Source organism: Erpetoichthys calabaricus, chromosome 3, assembly GCF_900747795.2.
Source record: "Erpetoichthys calabaricus chromosome 3, fErpCal1.3, whole genome shotgun sequence".
Lineage (NCBI taxonomy): Eukaryota > Metazoa > Chordata > Cladistia > Polypteriformes > Polypteridae > Erpetoichthys > Erpetoichthys calabaricus.
The window spans coordinates 71394607-71422474 of record NC_041396.2 but is presented as its reverse complement, the minus strand read 5'-3'; the positions used below and the strand labels follow the sequence as shown (position 1 = coordinate 71422474).

The 27868-nt window shown below is 39.2% G+C and overlaps 1 pseudogene; it reads left to right on the top strand.

Moving 5' to 3' along the window:
- The window catches only part of LOC127527077 (uncharacterized), a 60589-nt pseudogene that overhangs the window by 20463 nt on the left and 12258 nt on the right, over positions 1 to 27868 (top strand).

The window sequence follows — 27868 nt, the reverse complement described above, 5'->3', positions numbered from 1 at the left end:
ATTCTTATATTTTCCCCCGTGCATTTCCCATTGTCTTTTCTCAGAAGGCTATTTATATTGATTTGCATATTCAAAGAGGCGTAATTCTGGGAGGAGTTCGGGCAGGACAGAAGGCGCGTGCGTTACTTTTCACGCTGATCGGGATTTATGTAGTGGAAGAACGTGAAAGTTTGCGTACGTACAGATTCCTGCATCTGGATTTTTCTGTGTGTACGCACATTCCCACTTTTGTTTTTACGCCATGTTATAGTGTGAGTTCTACGCACGGCGTTATACATGAGGCCCCTGATCTTAACCCAACTGAGCATGCATTTCACTTGTTGAAGACTAAACTTCAGACAGAAAGGCACACAAACAAACAGCAACTGAAAGCCGCTGCAGTAAAGGCCTGGCAGAGCATTAAAAAGGAGGAAACCCAGCATCTGGTGATGTCCATGAGTTCAAGACTTCAGGCTGTCATTGTCAGCAAAGGATTTTCAACCAAGTATTAGAAATGAACATTTTATTTCCAGTTATTTAATTTGTCCAATTACTTTTGAGCCCCTGAAATGAAGGGATTGTGTTAAAAAATGCTTTAGTTGCCTCACATTTTTATGCAATTGTTTTGTTCACCCCACGGAATTAAAGTTGAAAGTCTGCACTTCAACTGCATCTGAGTTGTGTTATTTAAAATTCATTGTGGTAATGTACAGAACCAAAATTAGAAAAAAGTTGTCTCTGTCCAAATATTTATGGACCTAACTATATATATATATACTGTATATATGAGTACAGTCAGAAGTTATTGATATTTAGAAAGGTCAGCTATTTAGTGGTATGAATTGAGAGTTCAGAATGATAATGATGATCCAAAAGAAACTGTTTCTGAGCCTGCTGGTATGGGGCCAAAGATTCCTGTAGCGCCTTCCCTGATGGAAGGAGATTAAATGGTCCAGGTATGCCATCAGTACCAGCAGCCCTTCATGCATTCACTTTGCATGGAGATAGGCAGGCTTTCTTTAGCCTCCACAGAAAGTAAAGTACGCTGTTGCACTTTTTTAACCAGTCTGGAAGTGTTGTTTGTCTAGTAAAGGTCCTCAGAGGTATGGACGCCCAGGACTTTGACGCTGGAAACACACTACATTTTAGCCCCATTTTACATGGGAGCGTGTCTGCTGCCTTTGGTTTTCCAGTAATCTACAATGAGCTCTTCAGTCTTGGTGTTGAGTGTGAGGTTATTGTCAGGTTATTGTCAGCACTCCATGTTGCTAGGTGCTGAACCTCCTCTCTGTAGGCTGACTCGTCATTGTCACTGATCAGTCCTATTACCGTGGTGTTATCTGCAAACTTATGATGGCTGCATGGTTGTTTAACCTGACAGACTGGGGTATGTTGGTTATAAAGTCCAGTGTCCAATTACAAAGAGAGATACTGATGCCAAGGTTGCAGATATGCAGGGAGGAAGTTGTTAAATGTGGAACTAAAATCAACAAATAGCATCCTGACATAGGAGTTGTTGTTATCCCGGTGTGTCAGGGCAGCGTGAAGAGTCGAGGACATGGCATCCTCCCATGACCTATTGGGATCACAGGCAAACTGGTAGGGACTTAGTGTGGGAGATGAAATGGTTTTGAGGTGGGCCGAAACCAGTCTCTCAAAGCACTTGGTGATGATGGGGATGAGTGCAAAAAGGCAGTAGTCATTCAGACTCCCTAGAGAGGATAGTTTAGGCACTGGAACAATCATTGTTACCTTAAGGCATGCAGGGATAAGACCTTAGACTGTTGCCCAGTGCAGGCCTTAAGCACACACCCAGGTATGCCATCAGGACCAGTAGCCCTGCATGCAATCACTTTGCCCAGTGCAGATTGTACAGCGGAGGTGGTAATTCTGAGGGGCTGGTTGTCTGGAGAAGGGAGTTTTGGTTGGTTTTATTTTCCCAATCAAAATGAGTCTAAAAGTTGTTTAGCTTGTGAGGAAGACATACATTACTTGTTGTTGAGTTTGTATTTACCTTTCTGTATTCTGTGATGGTCTGGATGCCTTGCCACATATGTCTAGGGACAGAGTTTTTGAAATGATCCTTAATTTGTTGATAGAAATTCTGTTTAGCTCTCCTGATGCCCCTTTTCAGGTTAGCCCTGGATGTTCTGTAGATCTCAGCATCACCAGATCTGCTGTGTTATGTGCTTTCAGCAGGAGTCTAACCATTCTTTTCATCCAAGGCTTCTGGTTAGGTAAGGTCTTAATCCTTTTGTTTGTTGAGATTTCATTAATGCTTGTATTGATGTAATCTAGATAGATAGATAGATAGATAGATAGATAGATAGATAGATACTTTATTAATCCCAATGGGAAATTCACATTCTTCAGCAGCAGCATACTGATACAATAAATAATATTAAATTAAAGAATGATAATAATGCGGTGAAAAAAACAGACAATAACTATGTATAATGTTAAATATTAACGTTTACCCCCCCCCCCCCCCCGGGTGGAATTAAAGAGTCGCATAGTTTGGGGGAGGAACGATCTCCTCAGTCTGTCAGTGGAGCAGGACAGTGACAGCAGTCTGTTGCTGAAGCTGCTCTTCTGTCTGGAGATGATACTATTTAGTGGATGCAGTGGATTCTCCATAATTGATAGGAGCCTGCTGAGTGCCCTTCGCTCTGCCACAGATGTTAAACTGTCCAGCTCCATGCCAACAATAGAGCCTGCCTTCCTCACCAGTTTGTCCAGGCGTGAGGCGTCTTTCCTCTTAATGCTGCCTCCCCAGCACACCACTGCGTAGAAGAGGGCGCTTGCCACAACTGTTTGATAGAACATCTGCAGCATCTTATTGCAGATGTTGAAGGAAGCCAGCCTTCTAAGGAAGTATAACCGGCTCTGTCCTTTCTTGCACAGCGCATCAGTATTGGCAGTCCAGTCTAATTTATCATCCAGCTGCACTCCCAGATATTTATAGGTCTGCACCATCTGCACACAGTCACCTTTGATGATCACTGGGTCTATGAGGGGTCTGGGCCTCCTAAAATCCACCATCAGCTCCTTGGTTTTGCTGGTGTTCAGGTGTAGGTGGTTTGAGTCACACCATTTAACAAAGTCATTGATTAGGTCCCTATATTCCTCCTCCAGCCCATTCCTGATACAGCCCACGATAGCAGTGTCATCAGCGAACTTTTGCACATGGCAGGACTCCGAGTTGTATTGGAAGTCCGATGTATATAGGCTGAACAGGACCAGAGAAAGTACAGTCCCCTGTGGCGCTCCTGTGTTGCTGACCACAATGTCAGACGTGCACTTCCCAAGACGCACATACTGAGGTCTGTCTTTAAGATAGTCCACGATCCATGCCACTAGCTTTGAATCTAATCCCATCTCTGTCAGCTTGTCCCTAAGGAGCAGAGGTTGGATTGTGTTGAAGGCGCTAGAGAAGTCTAGAAACATAATTCTTACAGCACCACTGCCTCTGTCCAAGTGAGAGAGGGATCGATGTAGCATATAGATGATGGCATCCTCCGCTCTCACCTTCTCCTGATATGCAAACTGCAGAGGGTCAAGGGCGTGTTGAACCTGTGCCCTCAGGTGGTGAAGCAGCAGCCTCTCCATGGTCTTCATCACATGTGATGTCAGAGCAACAGGCCGAAAGTCAGTCAGCTCACTAGGACGTGATACCTTTGGGACTGGGGTGATACAAGATGTTTTCCAAAGCCTCGGGACTCTCCCCTGTTCCAGGCTCAGGTTGAAGATGCGCTGTAGAGGACCCCCCAGCTCCGATGCACAGACCTTCAGCAGTCGTGGCGATACTCCATCTGGACCCGCTGCTTTGCTGGCACGAAGTCTCCTCAGCTCTCTGCTCACTTGCGCTGTTGTAATTATGGGTGGGGATGTCTTTCCTTTGCTGGTATCAGCAGAAGGATGTGTGGAGGGTGCAATACTCCAAGGTGACAGTGAGAGTGGGTTAGGGTGGTCAAACCTGTTAAAGAAGTTGTTCATTTGGTTTGCTCTCTTCACGTCTCTCTCAATGGTGGTACCCCGCTTCGAGCTGCAGCCAGTGATTATCTTCATCCCATCCCACACTTCCTTCATGCTGTTATTCTGCAACTTCTGCTCCAGCTTTCTCCTGTACTGCTCCTTCGCCGCCCTGAGCTGGACTCAGTGTTCCTTCTGCACGCGCTTGAGCTCATGCTGATCACCGCCTTTAAAAGCCCTTTTCTTCTGGTTCAAAAGGCCCTTGATGTCACTTGTAATCCATGGCTTGTTGTTAGCATAGCAGCGTACTGTTCTTACTGGAACTACAATGTCCATACAGAAGTTGATGTAGTCAGTAGTGCAGTCAACAACCTCCTCAATGTTCTCACTATGAGATCCCTGCAGGATATCCCAGTCTGTAATTCCAAAACATTCTCTCAGAGTATTCTCAGCCTCTGGGGTCCACTTCCTGAATGATTGTGTGGTTACAGGTAGGACTCTAACTTTTGGTTTATAGTGAGGCTGAAACAGAACCAGGTTATGATCTGCTGTCCCAAGTGCAGGCAGCGGGGTGGCGCTGTATGCGTCTTTAACGTTTGCATACAGTAAATCAATAGTCTTATTTCCCCGGGTGTTACAGTCCATATACTGGGAGAATGCAGGTAATGTTTTGTCCAGCGTCACATGGTTAAAGTCTCCAGCGATTAGCACAAGCGCCTCAGGGTGCTGCGTTTGTAACTTAGCAACAGCAGAATGGATGATGTCACTCACTGACTCCACGTCAGCCCGAGGAGGGATGTAAACGATAACAGCAATGACATGTCCAAACTCTCTGGGCAAGTAGTAGGGATGTAAACTTACGGCCAACAGTTCAATATCCCTGTAGCAAGTGGAGATTTTGACGTTAACATGTCCAGAGTGACACCACCGTGTATTAACATAGAGAGCAAGTCCTCCTCCTTTGTGCTTCCCACAGGTACTTGCATCTCTGTCCGCTCTAACTGTGCTAAACCCGGGTAGCTCCACGTTGGCATCTGGGATGGTGTTATTTAGCCAGGTTTCGCAAAAACACAACAAACTGCATTCTCTGTAGGTCCTGACATTTTTCACCAGCGCAGCCAGTTCGTCGATCTTATTTGAGATTGAGTTCACATTCCCAGAATCACAGAATGCACCGAAGGCTTGAAACGCCACTTTCTCGCAAGCTGCTTCTTTTTTAGCTTAGTGCCGGCTCTGCTGCCACGATACAGCCTTCTTACCTCGTCGGGTAAATATGGAACCACACCGGCACTGGCATTTGTTCTCAGCGCCTGAAGTTGAGTACTTGAATAGGCGAGTCTCGGCGTGTTAAAATCCATGCCCACGTTGTAAAAGTAAGTGTGCCCAGGGAACGAATCCACATAAAATAAAGTAATAGCAGTGATCAATAAATAAAAATAGAAAAATAAAAGTAGAAAAGTACACATACATATACAGTCATACACGGAGCTGCTGAAAAGGCTGCCACTCACGGCGGCGCCAGATGTCTAACAGGACAGATATCTAGGACAGAAGAGGTGTACCTTTCAATGTCCAATTCCGTGTCCTGAGTGGCACTGGTTGTAGACGAGCTCCAGTCTGTGTACTGAAACTTCTGCTGTTAAGGTCACTGTATTAAATGGGATTTTACAGTTGAGGTTACTTCCAGTTAAATATTTCAAATAAAAAAACTAACCCATCTATGTACAGGTTTTTCCATCTCACACAGCATCCTGCTGTTTTAAGGGCTTTCAATTAAATGAAAGAAACAAAAATCTAGTTCAGTTTAAAATGCAGCTACTTAAGTATTTATTTCAGTGACATTAAGTTAGCATTATGTCTGATCAAAACACATCTGACCTGAGGCAAGCTTCAGACTTCATACATGAAACCTTTCCAGGGTAAATGTTCTTCTCTTAAATTTTTCATGAAATCTTCTCTGTGGGACTCCACTTCCATCATGAAAAGATTCTGAACCTAATAACCATAACTACCTTGGCCAGGCCATCAAAAAGCTATTTATTTTATCAAAGCTCTTTTCTCTGTAATGTGTGGTAATAATGCTGAATAGGGTTTAAGGACCATCAATTGTAAAATTATCTTTTTTTTCCCTTCTCACCACAAGAACATTGTATTAAAAGCTTAATTATTCATTGCTAATGCCTGTCATGGTGAAATATTGTCCCTTGCCATTCTGAATGCACCAGGCCTTGCTTTTCTTTACTGAGGTTAATGGCTGAGCCCTTCATGCCATTAGCTTTACTAAATATGGCACACCTCATATGTCAAAGATTCTTAAGTGAGTAAAAACTGAAGGAAGCATCAAAGCCTTTAGGCTTCACTAGTAAGGCCAATGAGGTATCGACATGTGAAGATAAAGCAATAGACAAGTCAGGTAAGCATACAGACTTTATTATATGTCCTAAATGACTCTTTTGCAGAGGCTGGCTGCTTTTGTCTTGAAGGAAGAAGAGACACTTACATGACAGGGTTTAAAGTGTTGAACCAAAAGTAATGTCTTTATAGAATGAGAATAAAGCAGTTATGACTCATATATAAGGCTTAATAAGTTATTACATACTGTATATGAATATGCTCAGGAGTTTAATAAAAATTAAATACTAAACTTAATCTTATTTCACATCATTATTCATTATTATTGTCATCATCAGTTTTGTTCTGGGTTTACTAGTGTCTGGAAATACCCAGACACTCTCAGGATAGTCAAGAGAGAGAGATTATTCCTCTAGCATGTCCTGGGTCTGCTCCATGGCCTTCCCCAGTGGACTGTGCCTTATAATAATCCTGACAAACTGGATACTTGCCAAAACTCAGCTGCACCTTTATATCCTATCCTTGGGAATCTTCAGGACAGGAGTAAAGATATACACTTAGCAGAGTCCTACATTCACATTGAATGGTTTTGACTTAGTACTGAGTATGGAAACACAATTCTTACTGCAAAAATACAGATACTGAATGGTACTTAGCAGTGGCTGTGACAATGCAGGTTCGGCTCCATGCTCCCATCGGCTGTTAGGGAGCCCTTGAACCCAACACCGTCGGTAATGTCACCGATGAGCTAGACAGTGAGGCAATAACAATGAGCAAGGGGATGGTTTAAAAGTGCTAAGTGCTTTTATTTACAACAAATCCAAAACAGTGTTCAAAGTAAAGTACTGTGCAGTTCATTCAATAAATACATTATCCATAAAACAGTTGTGAAGTGGAGGTTAAAACCAATAGAAAAACTCTTCTAAAAACCACGAGGTAAAATAGCACAGGAAGCAATATGTTAAAATCAAAAAGCCCGATGTCTTCCGTTTAGCCTGGTGGCTCCCCTGCTACACCCATCTGGGCTGTTCTACCGGAGAGTCGCCCTACATGCAGCTGACCTTTTCTCTGCCTGCTTCAGCTGTTTGGATCGCCTCACCGACCCCTGGTTCCGGTACGCTCTTCTAGACAACGACTTCGGTTCCTCAGCGACCGGGGCGCTCACGCTGGGGAATACACACCCCAAGTCTTAACTCCCGCTGCCGTCCGCGGCCTTATGCGAGAGTCATCCATCTTCCGGTCACTCCCGCCCTTCAAAATCAACGCTGCGGGAGCGACCACTACTACTACTCCTCGGGTGTCGACCTAACACCCAAGCTACCTGTACAGCTGCTGCACGAGCCTGCACTCGCTTGCTCACTCTCCTGCACCGACTTTCTCTCTCCACTGCTTCCTGCCTCCTCCTGCAACCTCCGTTTCTTTCCTTTTCTCTTCTACTTCTTTTCTCTTACTTCTTTCTCTCCCTTTTACCTGCTCGCGCTTCTCTATATATGCGGAGAGGACATGGCAGCTGCAGCCCATTAGCCACAGGAACGACCACGGATGTGGGCAGTCTCTCACCTGTGCACTTAGGTGAGAAACGCCCACACCGCAGATCGCACTGTGGCTCGCTACAGTTACCATGCCCCCTCGCTAAGCTGCGAGTGCGGCGATTATTTATTTAAAAACAAACTGGCCTTTGCTGGAAGAGCTGTGGACCCATAACACCACATTCCACCCTCCATAAGACTCCAGTTGCATGGGAAGGCTCCACGCCACTACCAACCCTATACAACTGGAGACCAGATCCACAGCTCGGCCACTCTACACTGTACTAAAACAATAAAAGCACTAAAACCATTAATCCCCACAATAAAACCAACCCAAGCTCCCCTTCATAAAAACAGAACATTAAAAGAATAAGAACTCTTTAAAAGACAAATAAAACCAGCAATAAATAAATGTCCATAAAAAGCTCTGTCCTTTAAAAATGTCCTCCTCAGACTCGGGTACGTGGGTTCATCAAAGTCTGGCACCAATCCCGCTTGCTGCTCTGTCTCCTCTTCTGTCCTCACTGTCTAGCTCATCGGTGACATTACCGACGGTGTTGGGTTCAAGGGCTCCCTAACAGCCGATGGGAGCGTGGAGCCAAACCTGCATTGTCACAGTGGCCCCTTGTTATTATAGCACCTTCTACAAGAGACTACTGGGTATAAAGTTGTTAGCATTTTCCAAGTCCACACCACACATGTAGACAGGACTGGAAAACTCCCACGACCTCTAATATATCTGTGCAAGGACAAAATGCTGCTTCACAATCCCAAGGCCAAGGTGGAATCTATTTTGCTTTTCCTGACTGTGAGGTTCAACTGTTGGATGAATCTCTGTTTTAGTATTCTGTCACAGGCTTTCTTCAGGGGGCAGAGAGTATGTTTCCTCTATAATTGGAACACGCCATTCTGTCTTCTTTTTAATAATGAGGTTATCCTACCTCCATAAGCCAGTCTATTCCAAACATCATCCCTGATTTACATGTAAAGCTGTTTAATGTGCCTTAGTCAATACCTGTGTAATTTCAACCTCTCTGGTCACACCTCATCTATTCCTGTAACTTTGCCACTATTGAGCTTTTTAATCATCACTGATTCCTCAGCCACAGGGAGGAACACAACTCCATCTATTATTTCTGACACTGCCTCCTTTTAGGCATCCTCTAGGTGTTTCTAGCATGGCCTCAATGCCAGTATGGGTTTTCCAGGTCTGTCCAGCAGGTGCTCTGTACATAAAAGTCAGCTCTCTACCAGTTGGTGAACAGATGATAGTATGGCACCTCTCTTTAGCTAACTGTCTGGAACATATGGCCTCAGATCAGATGACATAACTACAAAGTTGATCATTCACCTTTTCCCCAAGGTATTCAGGGACACGTGAAATCTTGTGTACAACAAAGGTGCATATTATGGGCACTCCATGAGCAGTACAGAAATTCAGTAACAACTCATTGCTTGGATTCAGGAATGTTGTTCCTCCTAATAATTATGCCCTTCCGGGTATCACTCTCATTCTCTTTATTAAGTTTTGATGTCTCTTAGTAAAACTACTGAGGCAGTAAATAGTACCCTCTTGAACACTGACTCAGATGTCTCTGTAATGGCAGAAGACCTCAAAATTGTTGTTCAGTGCCTACTTGCTACCAAAATGCGTCAGCTGCAACTCACAGTCACAATGAGGTATCCCTCTCCTCCAACATTACAAACAGTACAGCACAAACCTGAGGTGTCAGAATATTTCTGCATTTGTCTGGGGTCTTTCTGGTGGTTTAACTTTAGAGTAGGCGAGAGTCTACCTTGGTTGATGAAGTCTGGTTCAAAAGACAATGCCATGAATTTGGTGAACTTGGCTATACGTAGCCTTTTTTTAACCACCCAAATGAGTCCCAACTCCAATACAATTTACACTTCATTTCAAAAGAACAAGTCGGTATTGTCTTGTTTGCCATTACACTTTCCCTTGTGGTTGGTGGGTTGACATGAAAACTCCACACAACTTTTTCTGCCTCAACCTACATGAACTATGCAGGTCACCAAGCCACCAGACACTTGCAATGTCTTAAAAATTCATGCTGTCATTTCAAAATATTGATGATGTCCGATACCATTGTTGGGTTACATGAGTTGGGTTAGATGGAAAGATGTTTGTAGATTATGAATAATTAGCTGCTCAACCCATGTATTGTAGAAAGTGTTCTTCAAGATGTTATGGGGGAGTGGTTCTTGGGCATTTTAGCTAGGGATGCAGGATTGCTGCAACCCAGCACACATAGCCATTTTTAGTAATGTTATTACAATGATCCAAAGAGAATTCATTTCAAGTTCAATTAAAATTGCTACAAATCATGATGCCATACTGGCCCAAACCCCAGAAATTAGATCTGCCACGTAAAATGGATCTGAATAAATGTGTACCAACAGGAAACTAGAAGTTACTAATTACTTTTATTCACTCAAACATAGCCAGCATCTTCAGTTGTTCTCTTTCTAAAATCTTTTTCTTTCCTTATACAAAAAAGTGTACTTCGTTGTTTCATTGTAGCTTGGCTATAGCACATTTTGTCTTTTCTTATCATGTGTGCTAACGACGTGGCACAAAATGCTGAGTGTTAATGTATATGCAAAAGGACAATGGTACTGGCTTTTTAAAAAACATAAGGCACTGCTTAGAATATACAGTGTAATCAGTTTATTTTAAATTTATTATCTTGTGTGCCTGCAGTGGGCTGGCGCCCTGCCCGGGGTTTGTTTCCTGCTTTGTGCCTTGTGTTGGCTGAGATTGGCTCCAGCAGACCCCTGTGACCCTGTACTTAGGACATACCTGGTTGGATGATGGATGGATCTTGTGTGCACAGTACAATTACATCCCTATTTGCCCACAAGCAGTGCTTGAAGTTGAAACTCCCAATTCATTATTGCTTTTATATGACAGGGCAGGGGGAAATACTTTTAAGGTTGGTAAGTGTGTATATTAGTGCATGATATTTAAGGAAGTGGGGAATTCCCATGAAGTATTGAGCACTGCTGGTACACATCAAGCACTGCCCACAATATCAAACAAGAACCACCACTCCACCACTTTCCTTTTTTGGCGCCTGAATCTCACTGCTTAGGATATGTAAAATATAACACCAAAAAGAATAGGCTCCAGCTGCCCTGCGACTCTGCCAAGAATAAGCTATTTAGGAAAATTGATGGTGAATGAAAAATATTTTAATGTTGCTGACAACTTCCATTTGCCTGGAAAACAGTCATCCACTGTATGAACAGACATTCCATCATATAAATGGCAAAGTCTCAAAATTCCACAGCGAGTGATCGCTTTTTAGATAGCATCCTAAACAAGCACTGTAAAGAGTGAGAAACAATCAGCATGCAGAATCTGCAAGCTCCAAAGCCACATATAGCTGCGATCTTCCCATTCAAACTTTGTACCTGATGTACTGATCAAGATGCATTCCTCAACTACAGCGCACAACTGCAAAACTAGCTTAAGTCATTACCATTACACACCTCCAGCTGAGAATATGAGTGCCTGACAGATTAAAAAAAAAAAGTAACAGCTGCAGTTTGGCAAATGTTTGATACCAATTGAAGATGTTTATTTATATCGATAACTAGGGTGATCTGCCCCCTGCTCACTTCGCTCAGCAACTCTCGTGCAGACGCTACACACTAGCCACTTCGCGGCTCTGCTGCTCGTGTATGGGGAATACAATTTAAGCAAATTGTTATTTTCATGGGAATTGTTACATATGCATAATAGACCTAACTATTTTACATTACAGAGAGTAATTAACCATATTAATAAATAGTAAAACGTAATAAATTGATAGAAAGTTATGTTTCATGTTGCATTAGGGGTATTCTTTGCGTTATATGTTTTCATTCTGTTTGGCTTTGAAATTAATACTCAACCACTTTTTAAACTTACACTTTTACTGTAAAACTTCAGTAAAAACAATATTTGGAATTAACTTTACATCAGTATCGTTTTGAATTTTGATTCCGTGTTTGGAGTTACATCACGACAACGCAACGTATAACTGCCCATGAGTGAATATTGTTTCTTTCTTTCTAATAAATAAACCAACTTTTTAAAATGTTTCTCCCTGTGATTTGTTAATTGTCATAGCAAAAGCTATTCTAACGGGAAACTGTAAATGTTTTAATACGAATGGCATATCAAGATCTCCTTTGGTGTCTAAGGTTATCCGCAGAAGATGTACTACATTACCTTTCTTGTCGCCTGTTAAAATTTTACAAGTCAGAATTGTTCGACCAATTTTGAATACAACTAATCTTGTCCTATTGCATAACCAATCACTCATACATAAATTATGCAATAACATTACGATATATACTTCTTTCAACAGTAATTCGGTGGGTGGAAGAGCGGACGGTGTTAACGGTTGTAGATATTCTATGGAATATTGTAAGTTGATGTTTTCATCTTCCGCACAATTACCACCAACTGTTTCAACATAGTCTATTGATATGCATTTAACCAATTTGCCATGTAACCGATCGACAATTTTCGCATTAATTCATTTGAGTTCATTGTTTCACGGTGCTAGGATTGCCTGCGTACTCATTTCTTCTGTTGATAAACCTTCAGGATGAAATTCTTTAATAAGATTTGGACATAGTAAGTCTTCTTTTATTGGGAACTTAAAGAGAGGAACATGTAAAAATGTATAAGAGCTGACAGTGCAGGAACTGTGTTTGACAAAAGCATTCAAACAAATGAGAGGTGAGAGGACCATGGGTATGGGCCTTTAACCGTAAATCGTTGATAGGAGGGTGGAACTTGAAAAAATCTCTTGGCAATAGTCTCGTCTCGTCTCAAGATTTTCTTTTATAATAGAGAGATATGCCCAACCATTCAGCGATCAACAATATTATTGACTAGTTGCAAGTGAACACCATTCCAAAGCCTGATTCCACGTTTGGGTTTCAATAGACCTGCTGTTTGTGAGGTTTTCTTTAACTTAATTGGAACAATCATGACAGTCAATTAAGTTGGCATCAAACTACACTATTTTCCTATGATTTTCAGTTATACCCTTAATTTACATAATCTTAACAAAAGCACAGTGACATGTTGACCATTTCAGTGTGCCCATTTTCATTAGTTGTGCAGTGGAAAACTTGGGGTGGTTGGTTTGGAAAAGATGACTTTGGGCATATTTTCTGCAACTGGCATAACATCTGGAGACCAATAACTTCACTGTGCTAAGAGGGGTTGGACACCACCTCAACACATGATAAGCAGTGCCTCTTTCTGACAACTAAAATGAGGGTTCTTTGACAATACTCCATATGACCTGTGATAATAATTCTGCTTTGAATGAGCAACCAGCCAACCATTACCTTTTTTTTTTTTAATTCTTGATTAATATAATTGCTTTATTTGAAAAGCTGTGCCTTAGGTTATATGGTAAGGGGACATTTCGGAAAAATCTTTTAGAAACAGATGATAGATGCATTCATCAGTGACATTAGCTACAGCAAAAAACAATAAAACACAAATTCTCATGACCAGATTTTTAATCATAAACTATAGCCTGAACACCAACAATATAACTTTTACACAAAGTAACAAATGAAATGAATGCAGGCATACTATAACACACATTCTTCAAAGTGCACCTTATTCATCAGAAGCCAGATTGCTTTACTCTCACTTTTCATTCATATTCACACTGTTCTTCTTATTTGCCATATGTTGCTATGAAGGAGATCGGCATCTATTTACAATAAAACATAACGGTGTATAATGAAAGCAAGCAGCAAATGCATGTTCCTTAATTCTATAATCTGGAATGAGTTTTGCCAAAAAGAGACTAATGAAAACGCCTGACTGAGTGATGCTCTGATGATGTGAAATTATGATATTATGTATTCAGATGCAATTGTTTCAGAAAGAATTCAGACTCCTTTAATTTCTCTATGCTGTGTTGCAGATTCAATTTCAATTAGATAAATTTGCCATTTTTGCCCATCAATCTACATTTAATAACCCATAATGAGAAGTGAAAACATGTTTTCAGAAGGTTTTGCAAATTTATTAAACATCAAAACCCGAAATATCTCATTTACAGTATACAGTATATGGTAAGCATTCTGACACTTTACGGTGTCATACCAGATTTAAGTGAGATCCATACTGTTTGCTTTAATTATCCTTAAGATGTGTGTAGAACTAGATTGGAGTCCATCTTTGGCAAACTAAATTGACTGAGCATAGGCACACACCTGTGTATATAAGGACTCTGAATTCAAACCGTATGTCAGGACAAAAAACAAGCAGGGAACTCTCTGTAGACCTCTACAACCAAACTGCGGTGAGGTATAGATCAGAGCAGGTGCATGAAACAATTTGTATAGCTTTAAGTGTTCCTAGGAGCACAGTGGCCTTAATAATTGTCAAATGAAAAAAGTTTTGAACCACCAGTACTCTTTCTTAAATTGGCTGTCTGGGCAAACTGCTGAGTAACCAGGCAAGAAGGAACTTGATTAGGAGTGTGACCAAGAACCCAATTGTCACTCTAACAAAGTTTCAGAAGTCATCTGCTGAGATGCGAGAGCCTGTTGGAAGTATGACCATCTCAGCAACACTCTATCAATCAGGAATTTATGGTAGAGTTTGTCAAACAGCATTTAAAGGGCTCTGAAAGAATGAGGAAAAATATTCTCTGGTCTTATGAGACAAATATTGAACTCTTTAGGCAGAACTATGAGTATAACATCTAAAGAGGCACTGCTCATCACTTGCCTAATACCATCCCCATGGTGAAGTATGCTGGTAGAAGCATCATGTTATGGGGGTGCTTCACTGTGGCAGGGACAAGGAGTCAGAATTTAGGGAAGGATGAATGCAGCCAAATACAGAGATTGTGACGTAAGACGAGGGTGATGGTTCACCTCCAGCATGACAATGACCAAAAACATACAGCCAAGACAGTGCAGGAGTGACTTTGGGAAGAGTCTTTGACTGTCCATGAATGGTCTAGCCAAAGCGTAGACTTAATTCCCATTGAACATCTGTGAAGAGACCTGAAAATGCTAGTTTGCAGATGCTTCCCATTCAGTCTAATAGATCTTGAGAGAATCTGCCAGGAAGAAAGGGATAAACTGCTGAAATCCTGTTGTGGGAAGCTTGCAGCAACTTATCCCAAGAACACTCACAGCTGTAATTTCTGCCAAAAGGGCTTCTACAAAGAACTGAATTAAGAGTCTGAATACATATTTGAATGAGAGATTTCAGATATTTGAAGAAAATAACATTCCATACAATCAAGACTTACTTTAACAGCACAGTATAGTAAGTAACATTGCATACAATCAAGTCAAACTTAATAAACTTGAATTTTTGATTTTTTAATTAATTGTAAACCTTTCTGAAAACCTTTGTTTTCAGTTTATCATGATGGATTATTATGAGAGCAGATTGTGAGCACAAACATCAAACTTTTCTATTTAACATTTAATACAGAAAACAATCAAGTATGTATAAAATGAAAGGGTCAGAATGTTTTTTGAATCCACTTTATATGTACACAAACAAAATTAGATTCTGTGTAAACTGTAAGTATTGCCGAGGAGGCAAGGTGATGTGTTCATCTGTAGTATAAAATGATGACAGTTCATTCGTGCTACTTGAGAACTGATCATGGCTTTATTATTATTTGTGTTCCTCCAACCCATTTTCCTTTGTGATTTCACAGGTGTATTTTTTCTAGATTTGCTAACAAGACTTTGTGTGAGATAATGCATAAAGACAATACCTGTATGTAATTGAAAATAAGGTGATGGAGGCTGTAGAAACATTAATCCATAGATGCTCTTCTGCAATGACTCTTTTTTAAATAGAAATTTACAGTGTTTTACAGTATTATTTAAATAAAGCATGACATTTAAAAAAACTGTCATTTATAAACTAAGTCTACATTGTACTAATTTATCCCACATTCCCCTTAGCAATACCACAGTTTACTGTATGCTGTAGAGCTGAAAACAAAATTTGGATGAACCTGATGGTCTAAATGGCGTCTTCTTGTTAGTCACATTTATTATGTTCTTACAGGAATTATTCTTATTTTGCATGTACTTTACTATAATAAAATCATCATAATAAATGCCTTTATTCAAGGTAAATTTTTATAACATACATGTACATCCGAGGCTAGATTTAACATAAAATGTTTGATAGCAATGATCCTGTCCAGGTGTCTAGTATTAATGCCTTACACAACTTCTTCTTCAACAGTACTTTACATCTTTATCTCATTTCTTTGGGCTTCCTCATCTCAGTACTTTCAATTGGGTTTCCCATCATACAGAGCATACAATACCTCTTAAAAAAGACTTCAAAGATCGTCTTAAAAAGAGAAGCACCTTGAAAAAGCCAAATATGATCTGAAGTGGAGCTTGAGAAACTGGACATTGGCCTTGTCACATTCCTTAAAGAAATTCTCCACCCTAAAATTATATTTTTTTACATATATTACTTACTCCATGTAGCTCATAAAAGTTTTAATCTCATTTTTTTGTGCAGAATTGAGAAAAAAAATGTAATGATATAATAGAAACCAATAGCGACCAATTCTGTACAATGACATACATCCACAGAATAAGAAATTTTTTTTACGTTATTTGTGTTACATAATCTTCATGTCAGTTATTCAGTCTTATGCTCAAAGTATGATTTTTTGCTAAAGTTTTGTTAAATATATACTTCTTGAATAATCAGCATACATCATAAATAGGAAACCAAAAACCTCATGAGAATGAGCTTTCAAAATTAAATATGTGAAATTTCAAGATAATAAAAATGTTTTTTGATTATTTGGATTGGTATTTTTTCTAATCTCTGTAAGTACTGAATAATGATTGCATCTGTTACTGCATTACCAAAACTTTATGTACCCAGCCTAACTTGAGGTGACAATCGATAATCCAACATACCTGCTTACTATGCCATAGAAAGCTTAGAAGGCCATGAAGACACATCCTCTGGAGTAAATAAATAAATAATGAAGGGTTACAAAGACAGAGGCTATGGATGTTCCTTCATAAGAAAAAAGAGATAATGATTGTAAAATATGGTTTAAATTTATTAATATTACAAATAGATGTTACTACTGTATCTAACTATAATGACTATCGGCCTGTAGCACTGATTTCCACCATCATCAAATGCTTTGAGCAGCTGGTTATGCAGAGCATTAAGTCCATTCTTCCCCCCTCCCATGACCCGTTTCAGTTTGCATACAGGTCAAACAGGTCCATAGAGGATGCCATTTCTGCTGCTCTCCATCACCCCTCACCCACCTGGACTCAAAGAACTCCTATGTGCGAATGTTGTTCTTAGATTTTAGTTCAGCATTCAACACAATCATTCCCCAGCAGCTAATACAAAAACTCAACCATTTGGAATTCAAGATCTCTCTCTGCAACTGGGTTTTGGACTTTCTTACAGGGAGGCCACAAAATGTCCGAGTTGGCAATAACACCTCTAAGACCATCACGTTGAGCACAGGGGCCCCACAAGGGTGTGTGCTCAGCCCGTTGCTCTTCACCCTGCTGACCCGCGACTGTGTACCAATCATATTGTCAAGTTTGCGGACGATACAACCGTGGTCGGCCTCACCACCAACAATGACGAAGCCAACTACAGGAGTAAAGACTATAATCTCTTCCTGAACGTGGGAAAGGCCAAAGATATTGTGGTCGATTTCAAGAGAAGTCATTCACAGCACCCCCCACTGACCATCGATGGTGCAGCTGTGGAAAGGGTGAGTAGCACCAAGTTCCTGGGGACGTACATCTCAGAGGACCTCTCCTGGTCAGATAACACCACACCACTGGCCAAGAAAGCTCAAACCCGCCTCTACTTTCTACGCAAACTGAGGAGAGCACAAGTTCCACCCCACATCATGTGCTCTTTCTACCGGGGCACAATCGAGAGCATCCTCACTAACTGTATCTCTGTGTGGTATGGAAGTTGCACTGCATCCTGTAGGAAGTTCCTGCAACACATAGTGGATGCGGCCAGTAAGATCATTGGTGCCCCACAGCCCTCCCTCAAGGACATTTTCCACACCCGTCTCACCTGTAGAGCCATCAGCATTGCTGGTGACTCCTCCCACCCCTTTCACTCCCTTTTTAGCCTCCTCCCCTCAGGGAAAAGGTACCAGAGCCTCTGGGCCCGCTCCACAAGACTGTCTAACAGCTTCATCCACCAAGCTGTCAGGAACTCTGTCCACTACCATTCCCCCCCTTGCCCCCTGCCCCTGGACCGTAACAAGAGTCACTATCTACCAAGTACCCTACCTCAGCTGGTATTATATAAGGACTCAATATTACATCTGCTGCTAACTGTCTGTCTTTTTGTACATCTCATAAGCTACTCTATAATGCACCTACTCATTTTTTACTGTAATTGGCTTTTGCACTAATGACTATTGCACATTGTACACAGGTCTACTTTACAAGTTCTAATGTTATTTATCTTATATGTTATACTTTATACTTTTTATATTTTATTGTATTACGAAGTTGAGAGAGAAACAGTATTTCGATTCTCCTGTATGTTCTGCACATATAGTGAATTGACAATAAAAGGCTATTTGATTTGATTTGTTTTGATTTTTAATATATCTTTGTACCATATTGATAAACATTAGTTAGCAGCTATGTATGATATAGTAGTGGGTTTCTCAAAACCATCACAGCACTAAACGTCACGTCAAGATCAGTCATATCGTAAACATTAATTTATGATGGTTTCCCGAATTTGTTTTTTATTCCATTGTACTTGACTTACTCCAAATATATTTGAGAAATAAATATACCATGCATTGTGCAAAATGAGTCAGGGATTTTTTTTAAATAGAATTGCATTTATTTACTTTGTCTAAAAATTGTTTAAAAATTACAACTTGCATAAATCAAATATATACTTGATTTACCAATTGCCACGAGGCTCTCCAGTTCGAGTCTACTGCATGTGCCTGAAAGAGAGTCAAGTTAGTTCATGACATACAGGCACTTATTCCCTTCACTGTCTCATTCCATTTTTTTTCTTCCCTTGTGAAGAGGTTAAACTCTTTATTAGTTAGAAAGGTATGGCCTTTCTTTTTAGAAAATTGTCATTTTTCTGACATTTATCTTATAAATAGCAGGTGTTGCATTTGCATTTGAAAGCTGTCACTGTGAACTGTCCATATGAGGTCCAAAGAACTGTATGTGCAAGTAAAAGCAGGCCATCATTAGGCTGCAAAAAACAAACAAATACCATCAGAGAGAGCAGAAACACCAGGAGTGGTCAGATCAACCATTTCGTACATTCTTAAAAAGAAGAAATGCAATTGTGAGCTCAGCAACACCAGAAGGCCTGGACAACCATGATACACAACAATGCTAGATAATCCCAGAATTTCTTCCTTGGTGAAGAAAAAACAATTTATGACATTTAGGCAAACCAAGAATGCTCTCTGGGAGGTAAACTTATCATTGCCAAAGTCTACAATCAAGAGACAACTTCACAAAAATAAATGCAGACAGTTTTCTAAAAGGTGCAAACCATTGGTAATCCTCAAGCATAGGAAAGATACATTAGACTTTGCCAGAAATTTCTTTTTAAAAAACAGTCCACTTTTGGAGAAGTTTTCTTTGGACAAATTAAATTATGATCAATATGTACCAGAATGATGGATAGAGAAGAATATGGAGAAGAGATGTACAGGTGTACAGGGCTATGCTGTGGGCTCAGTTTCAGATAAATGCTACAAAACTGATATGACAACAATTCACAGTACAGATGGACAATGAGCAAAAACATACTCTGACAGCAAACCAAGTGGCAAAGAAGTGGAATATTCTTCAGAGGCCAAGTCAATCAACTGACCTCAACCCAATTGGATGTGCATTTCACTTGGTGAAGATTAAACTGAAAACAGAAAGTTCAACAACCAAGCAGCAACTGAGGACAACTGCAGCAAAGGCCCGGCAAAGCATCTCTAGGGTGGAAACCCAGCATTTGACTGTAAAGGATTTTCAACCAATTATTGAAAACGATCATTTTATTCATGAATATGTTAGTTTGTCCAAATACTTTCAGGGGACCATGTATTAAAAATGGCTGTCTTTTCTAAATGGCGTACAGAGCCAAAATTATGAAAATTGTATCACTATCCAAATGCTTATGGGCCTAACCGTATACATTGTCACACACGTGCGCATGGGAGACAGCTAAAGGGCATGTATGAGAGTAATTCCATGTCAGACCAGGGAGTGGTGGAGAGTACTAACTCTTCCTCTCACTTCTCTGCAGACCAGTTATGGGAAATTCTGCATGGCCCTGATGACGTCACCTCCGGTTTCCGGGCCCAATAATATCACTTCCAGTTCTGACCCTAATGATGGCATCACTTCCAGTCCCTGCCCCAATGACACCACTTCCGGTTCCGGCCCCAATGATGACATCACTTCCTTCACTCTCCTTTAAAGCCGCCATCTTTGTACCAGCAAATCAGTTCTGTTGTAGACTCTAACCTCTACTACCACTATTTAACCAATTTTGCAGCCAGGAAAACAATATAGGTAGCTGCCTCCAACCATTTTTGTGTCTTTTTGTCAAGTTTGTGACAATATACTGTATGTACTGTATGTATATGTGTGTGTATGGGCGTGTGTGTGTGTGTGCGTCTGCGGGTATACATGTGCATGTGTGTGTCTTAATTTATTTAAAGAGCTTCTGTAAAAAGCGAGTTTTCCCTCTGAGCACAAATAGTGTTCCATCTATCTAATTGTGCAATGTCAAGTTTTTTCCTTATGCTTTTCTTTAAATGCTTTAACACTGCATGCAAGTATTGCATTTCAAGGAGAGTAATTAGAAAGGGACTAAAAAGGGAAGCGATGTAAGTTTCATAATAAATGTTTTTTTTATTTTATTATATTCCAAGAATTTTTTTGGTTCTCCCGCATATATAATATTACTATAAAATACTACTGTCTTTGATACATAATATTTTTATTTTACAGTACCATTCATATTATGTATTATTGTGTATTTTTATTAATTTTTTCCTGTTTATTTCATTTTTACAATGTGAGAAGTTACATAGATCTTTGATTAGCTCTAAACATTCTATTGATATTTACTGTATTGAAATAATCTGGCAAACATTAACAGTGTTTTTAGTCTATACCCCACATTAAAATGTTAATTAAATTCATAGACATACAGACTGCTCAGGCTTTTAATATTATTAGAAACACTATAAGCAGTTATCTGTACTACAGTAAATTTTCTTAATTAATAACTTTATTACTGTTCACTGTTTTTTTTATATTAATACTCTACATTATCATCTGCCTACATGTGGAAAATTTATCCTTTTAATTAGTATTTTTGTATAGTTAAAGCTAATAACTTACGAGCTATTATGAAGTTTTGTTATAAGACAGCATTTAGGCCATTACTGTAAGTATCACTGCTGATATATAGTACATACAATATATATGAGCTAAGGATTGTTTACAGTATTAGTTATATTGAAAAGTTACAATATTTTAACATTTTAGTTGCACCATGTCTCCATACTTGTTAGGAAAAAGTAACTTATACTAGTGTTGTTCTTGTAGATCTCCAGTTTTACACCTTTATTAATAAGAATAGTTTGTTTCCAGTGTGCTTTGCTGATTGACATGTGAGGAAACATGAAGACCCTGAAATCATGGATCTTAGCATTATTGGGAGGCAAGATGGAGTGTGATGGGAAGAAAATAAGGAGGACTATTTTCAAATACTTTTCTTTCCTATTAATAATATTGCAATTTTGAGATATTGCTTGTTGGAGGATTTCCATCCATCCATTTTCCAACCCGCTGAATCCGAACACAGGGTCACGGGGGTCTGCTGGAGCCAATCCCAGCCAACACAGGGCACAAGGCAGGGAACCAATCCTGGGCAGGGTACCAACCTACCGCATGACACACACAAACACACCCACACACCAAGCACACACTAGGGCCAATTTAGAATCACCAATCCACCTAACCTGCATGTCTTTGGACTGTGGGAGGAAACCGGAGCGCCCGGAGGAAACCCACGCAGACATGGGGAGAACATGCAAACTCCATGCAGGGAGGACCCGGGAAGCGAACCCGGGTCTCCTAACTGCGAGGCAGCAACGCTACCACTGTGCCACCGTGCTGCCCCCGTTGGAGGATTTGACAAGTGAAAATCTTCAGCAGGACAAAAAAAAAGCTTTACTAAAGCATGAGACAATTTTAGCCTGAAGGACTAGTAGGATAAACAATTTACTAGTCCTTTCATTAAAATACATCACACAAATATCATAATGAACACAAATTATATTTTTGTTAGCTTTGTGTATATCTTACATAAGTAATAAATCAGTCCATCAATTAATTCCTGGCCTGCAGTATTTCCTGAGCTAAATCATTATCTTTCAAGATGACCTTATGAACACATGTGGCGAACTGTTTTAAACAGGTAATGCCTTGTGTTGATTCCTATTTTCAATGTCTGCACTTATTATTTTACTACAGATGTCTTTAATGTTGACTTTTGAAAACTAAAAGACTATCCAATGGGATTTTAAGGCAGTTTCAATTACGGAAATATCTGTAGTTACATTTTGACAATTTGAAATTACAATCACCTGTATTATTAATGTACACTATATACATCAACAGTATCTTAAATGTCATTTTTAATACATTAAATGTAGCCTTAATTAGTTAGTGTATTTGACAATATGCATAATTAGTCAGAATCAAATTTCTAATCAGATTTTACAAGTTAAATTGCAATTACAGGTGTCAAAATGAGGAATAAAGCTCCTTTAAAAAAAAGGTTGCATGTAATCCACCAGTATGTTAATATATTACCTGAATTAGATTATTTGACATGATATTATATACTTTGCAAAGAATTTGTGAGTTTTTTATGTTTATTATCCATGATAAAATGGGAAATAAATGGATTAGAAACTGTAGTGGTGTTCACTTCTGACCACCTAGCAATGACTTGAAGAGAAGGTTCAACTTGTGAAACTACTTTAATTTATGCTCTTAAAATGTGCACATCATCTTTCAGTGGAAATATCATGGGTTTTTTACTTAAGTATAAAGATGACCCAAGTGGAGATCAAAATCATTTTACAGCTGAAGCTTATTTAGCTTATTCTTTTTAAAATAAAAAAAATAAAAAATAAGAGTTCAGAAACATGAATAGAGTAAGAGATTTTTTTTTTCTCTAAACTGCAATTACACGTTTCCTTGATTTAAATTAAAAACTGATAACTGTAAAGCTAGAAGTTTTAAACATGAGGTAATTACTTCAAGGTGCTTCCTGTCACCAGGCAAATGACACAACTTTAAATTGCACTTGTGAAGATCACAGGTAAATGCCTTTTTTTATATCTTTCATCTTGTTAAGATCTGTTTGTAGCAATTCAATGGCAATGTGACCTTTAACAATAATGACTGTTTTTTGCGATTCTGGAAACTGAATCATGCAAAGTAAGGATTTTTTAATCCATACTAGTTTGGTGCCATGTTAGTATACACATAAATATACTTGGAAAAAGACAATAACCTCTTTGAGTGTTTGTTGTTTCATACTCAGTGCTTATGTGAAAGTCTTTGTCATAGACTTTCTTGACCATCTTAGCTTTTGTAGTAAATGTAAATGTGAAAAGGAGTTATGTTTTCGTGTGAGAAAACTTGATCCTTTAACTATTCGTTTTTAAAGACGATAAGGTTAAAGCAACTTTTGTGATGTGCTACTGTCCTTCCTTTCTCCTTAGAATTACTTATGTAGTGGCACACTGTTCCTCTTGTGTGCATCTTTTACCAAATAGAGCATGAACAGATCAGGAGAAAGACCTATTCTACTCCATCAAGGTTATTCACATGAGTAATGTCATGGAATACACAAATTGTCATGTTACACCTTGTTGGTTTTTCTATATATTCTCTCCTACATCTGGAAGAATTACTTTTTAGGTTAGTTCACAACTCTAAATTGTCCTAGTGTGTATCTCCTAGAATGTACTATTGGTCAATTCAGGGTTGGTTTCTGTCTCAAGCTCATTATTGGAAGGGTAAACTCAAACAATCCTGAATTTAGAATAAGTGCATTTATGTATTAATAGCGAGAGACAGAATATGTGTGTGTGACAGAAAGAGAGAGAGACTGCAATGAGGGAGTGAAAAAGACAGCATTTACCTGTTAACACAGTTTCTTTCACAACAATCCATCAGCCAAGGAGAGTGATTGCTGACCTGGCATGGATTGGCTCAAAGAGGTGGGGAGTGATAGAAAGCTATTGCTTCAGACCCCAACCGAGCAGTGGGAGATTTCAAATTGGCACAGATGGAAGTGGAGTCTTGCAGGACTGTGAGATGGAGCAGTGGAACTGAAAAGCAGTCGAGCATAAAGACTCTAGTTTGTTGGTGCATAAGCAATGGTCCTTTTAAGGGCCACTCTTTCCTCAGTTATTTATTTATTTTTTAATCATATATTTCCAAACATCTGCTTGTGTTATACACAGGTTGAGAACCAAAGCTCTAGTGTCAATAACTACTTTAAGGTAGTCCTAATTTTATGCAACAATTGTTGAACATTTTGAGATATGTATGATTAAAAACTATGTGAGAAAATTTAAAGACAGTTAAAATTTGAATCAATTTTTTAAGAACTTCAGTCTCAGAGTGATGGTTTTGAAAATGGGGCCACCAGGTTGTCTTTGATGGGTCACAGCAATCCTGACAGCTCTGTTTTAGAAACCAATAACTACTATAAGTATTAATCTCAACACCAAGAGGTAAGGTAGACATTTACTTTGGATTACTCCTTCTGATGCATTATATTCTTTAGTTTTAGATCAGACAGAATTTAACTATATAAATTTCAGAGAACCTTGGCCACTACACAAATGGTTATTTTCCCTTAGAAGTTTTGTTTTCTTTGTTTTGTTTTCTTTGTTCATTTACATACACTATGTTCATTTCTGGTTATTGTGTTTCTAACTCTGTGAACATATACTGTAACCTTTTCTGGTATCGGTATGTTCACAAAGTAATATTTTCCTGTTCATTTTTATTTCTTTCTTTTATAATAATACTTTTTTAATATTACATTTTCTTGTTTTGTGTGTTTGTTAAATATGAGAAGCTCTGTATAAATAATTACTTGAAAGTGGATGCACAAACAGGCAAAAAGTAGTATAACTAATTAATTGTTAATCACATTTATGAAGCACTTTTCTAACCTACTCAAAGTGGTTAAAATAGACAAGGAACCACTTAAACCACCACCAATGTATAAGTGTCCAACTGGATTATGCGACGGCAGCTATTCTTGTGTCAGTACGCTCACCACACGTTAGCTATTAGGTGGTAAAGGAGTGAAAGAGATAGTAGCAAGGGACAGATTATGAGTTGGGGGAAAGAAAGACCAGGAGCTTCATGTATAAACGGTGCGTACGCACAAAAATGTAGCGTATGCCCGTTTACATGCTCACATCACGATGTATAAAAACTAAACTCGGTGTAAAGCCATGTACATTCTTACGCCAACTCAAACCACTGCATATGCAAGTTTTTGGCACATTTTTTTTGGCACCCAGAGTCAAAGCAGTGCTACTGTTCCTGTGTGCTTTTCCTTTATTTTTTTAGTTTCACATCCCTGACGCAGCTTTATTGAATACACTGAAATTGACCGGATATCGTTTTTTAGGTTAAGGCATCTGATTTTAATCAATCTGTAACCATATAATGGTGCACAAAATGGCCAAACTATTCCAAATACCCCAGTTGCTTTAGTATTGTTACTCTCAGTCCACCACGAGTATTTTAACCCACTGTATCTGAGTGTGGAATCACAGCTATACATCAGCTGCTCGGAAAGCTCTACGGCAGATTGTGACAAGAGAGCACAGTCTATTTGAACTTCTCCCATTCGGCAAATGCTTCAGAGCCTTTCCTGTAGGGACCTTGTGGTTCAGAAACAGCTTCATCCCAGGAGCTATAAACACACTCAATCAGTCCATCAAGTTCTCCTGGTAGAACTGTTTGTACTTATAAGTACAATTACCTCACTATAAACCTGCACTACAGTTGTAATATTGCACAACCTGAGCCATGTTTTCATATTGTAAACTTTTCATTGTTGTTTACCGTATTATTATTGTTGTTGTTGTTATTTTAACGTTTTATAGGAAAATAAGTTTATGGAGTATTTGCGTATTGAATCTCATTGTACCATACAAAAACAATAATGGAATTCAATTAAAAATAAATAAAAGGGAGCACATATTTATAGATGATGGTGACTGGCTTCTAAGTCAATTTAGATTTCCAGGTGCTATCTTCTTGGAACTGTTGATGTCATTTTTAAGATGAAGTGCAGTAAAGTAAATATATTACATTATACGGATACATTTTTAACTTAATTTAAATAATGTATACTGTTAATAATTAAACGTGTGGACACGGTGGACAGTGGTAGTGAAGAACTGGTGCCCCATTCAAGAATTGTTCCTGCGGCAAGAACACACATCATGAAGTCCCAGTCCTCTGACATGCCAAGAGACAATTCCTGATACAATAAAGCAAGGGCATGATGTGGAAAAAAAAAAAAACACTGTAAATATCTAGTTACTTTTTGGTTGCCAAAATGTACATATTGTGACACATGAGTCACTGTCTTACACCCCAAAACATAAGGGTGTGTCTTAGTAAAACGAGCTTTATTCAGCTGGTATACACAGTTATTTATTGTAGTGGGATCTACCAATTTTCTCAATCACAGACACAGCAGTCAGGCAGGGTCGTGGCCAGGTTAGTGGCCAAGTAATACTTTTCCCTGCATTTATAATGTTTCTTGCATCACCCATCAATTACAGGTGCTTATAGCACAACTGTATTCGGCTCAGATTTGTTTCCATGGCACTGCAGTGCTGTGAGCCTGTGGTTGCCCCGGTAACGGACAAGCAATCTTCCACGGACACGGCAATCATGCTTCGGGACGCACTTCAGTGTGTCATCCTGTTCATGAGTTCAGAAACCACACAATATATTCAATGGAAGAAATTTCAATACAATAATTGAAATTTAACCAAAAGGTGGGTGAAAAGGAAATAGCTTGTATAGTTAAGGCAAATGTCACATTACCAATGGACCAAGTTGCAAGCTGCAAGCAGAATCTTCTTTGCCTTGTCAGAACACGATATGACCCATGATTATGTTTCAAAAGGATGTTAGGATCAGTCTTATTAGCTCTTTTTCTCTTTATCCGGAGAGCTGAAAATGTAAAACTAACCTTCAATAACCACTTTCAGTTTGGCAAGGAACAAGAGGCTATATGTGATTTCAGCTCCATGTAGTTGCTGTTTAATGCTGTTTAATTCTGTATAATGCAACAGATGTTTAAGGGGAGAAATCTGAGAATATGAATGCACTTATTTTAAAATATAATCTCATCTTTCAGTCTGAGAAAAGTAATCAAGTTTTCTTTAAGGTGTAATTTGTTGTTCTTGGTTTTGGAGCATTTAATCCATGTATATGGTAGGCTGCTGAGATCTCAGTGTCCAATTTGAAGTCCTCCCTAGTTATTTTAGAGAGTAGTTCAGCTAGGCATTTCACTGGGTTTGGACTTTCATGTTTTTCAGGGAGACCTTTGATTTTGATGGTGTTCCTTCCATACCTATCTTTCAGCGCAGCAAGTTTGTGCCTGAGCACTTTGCGTTCTGATTTTGTAGCCATTGTTTTTTCATCAGCAGTGGATGTCGATTGCTCAACCATTCCAATAAGATTCATAAACGTTTGCTTAACATCTTCAAGCTGAGCAGCAATTACTCTAATTTTACTCTCTAACTTACTCGTATTTTCCTGAGTTTATTCATCAATTTTCTCTAGAATTTCAGGAAAGATTGTAATAAACGTAGTACTTAATTGTTTCTCCAGGTCATTTATATCCTGAAGCTGTTTCTCAT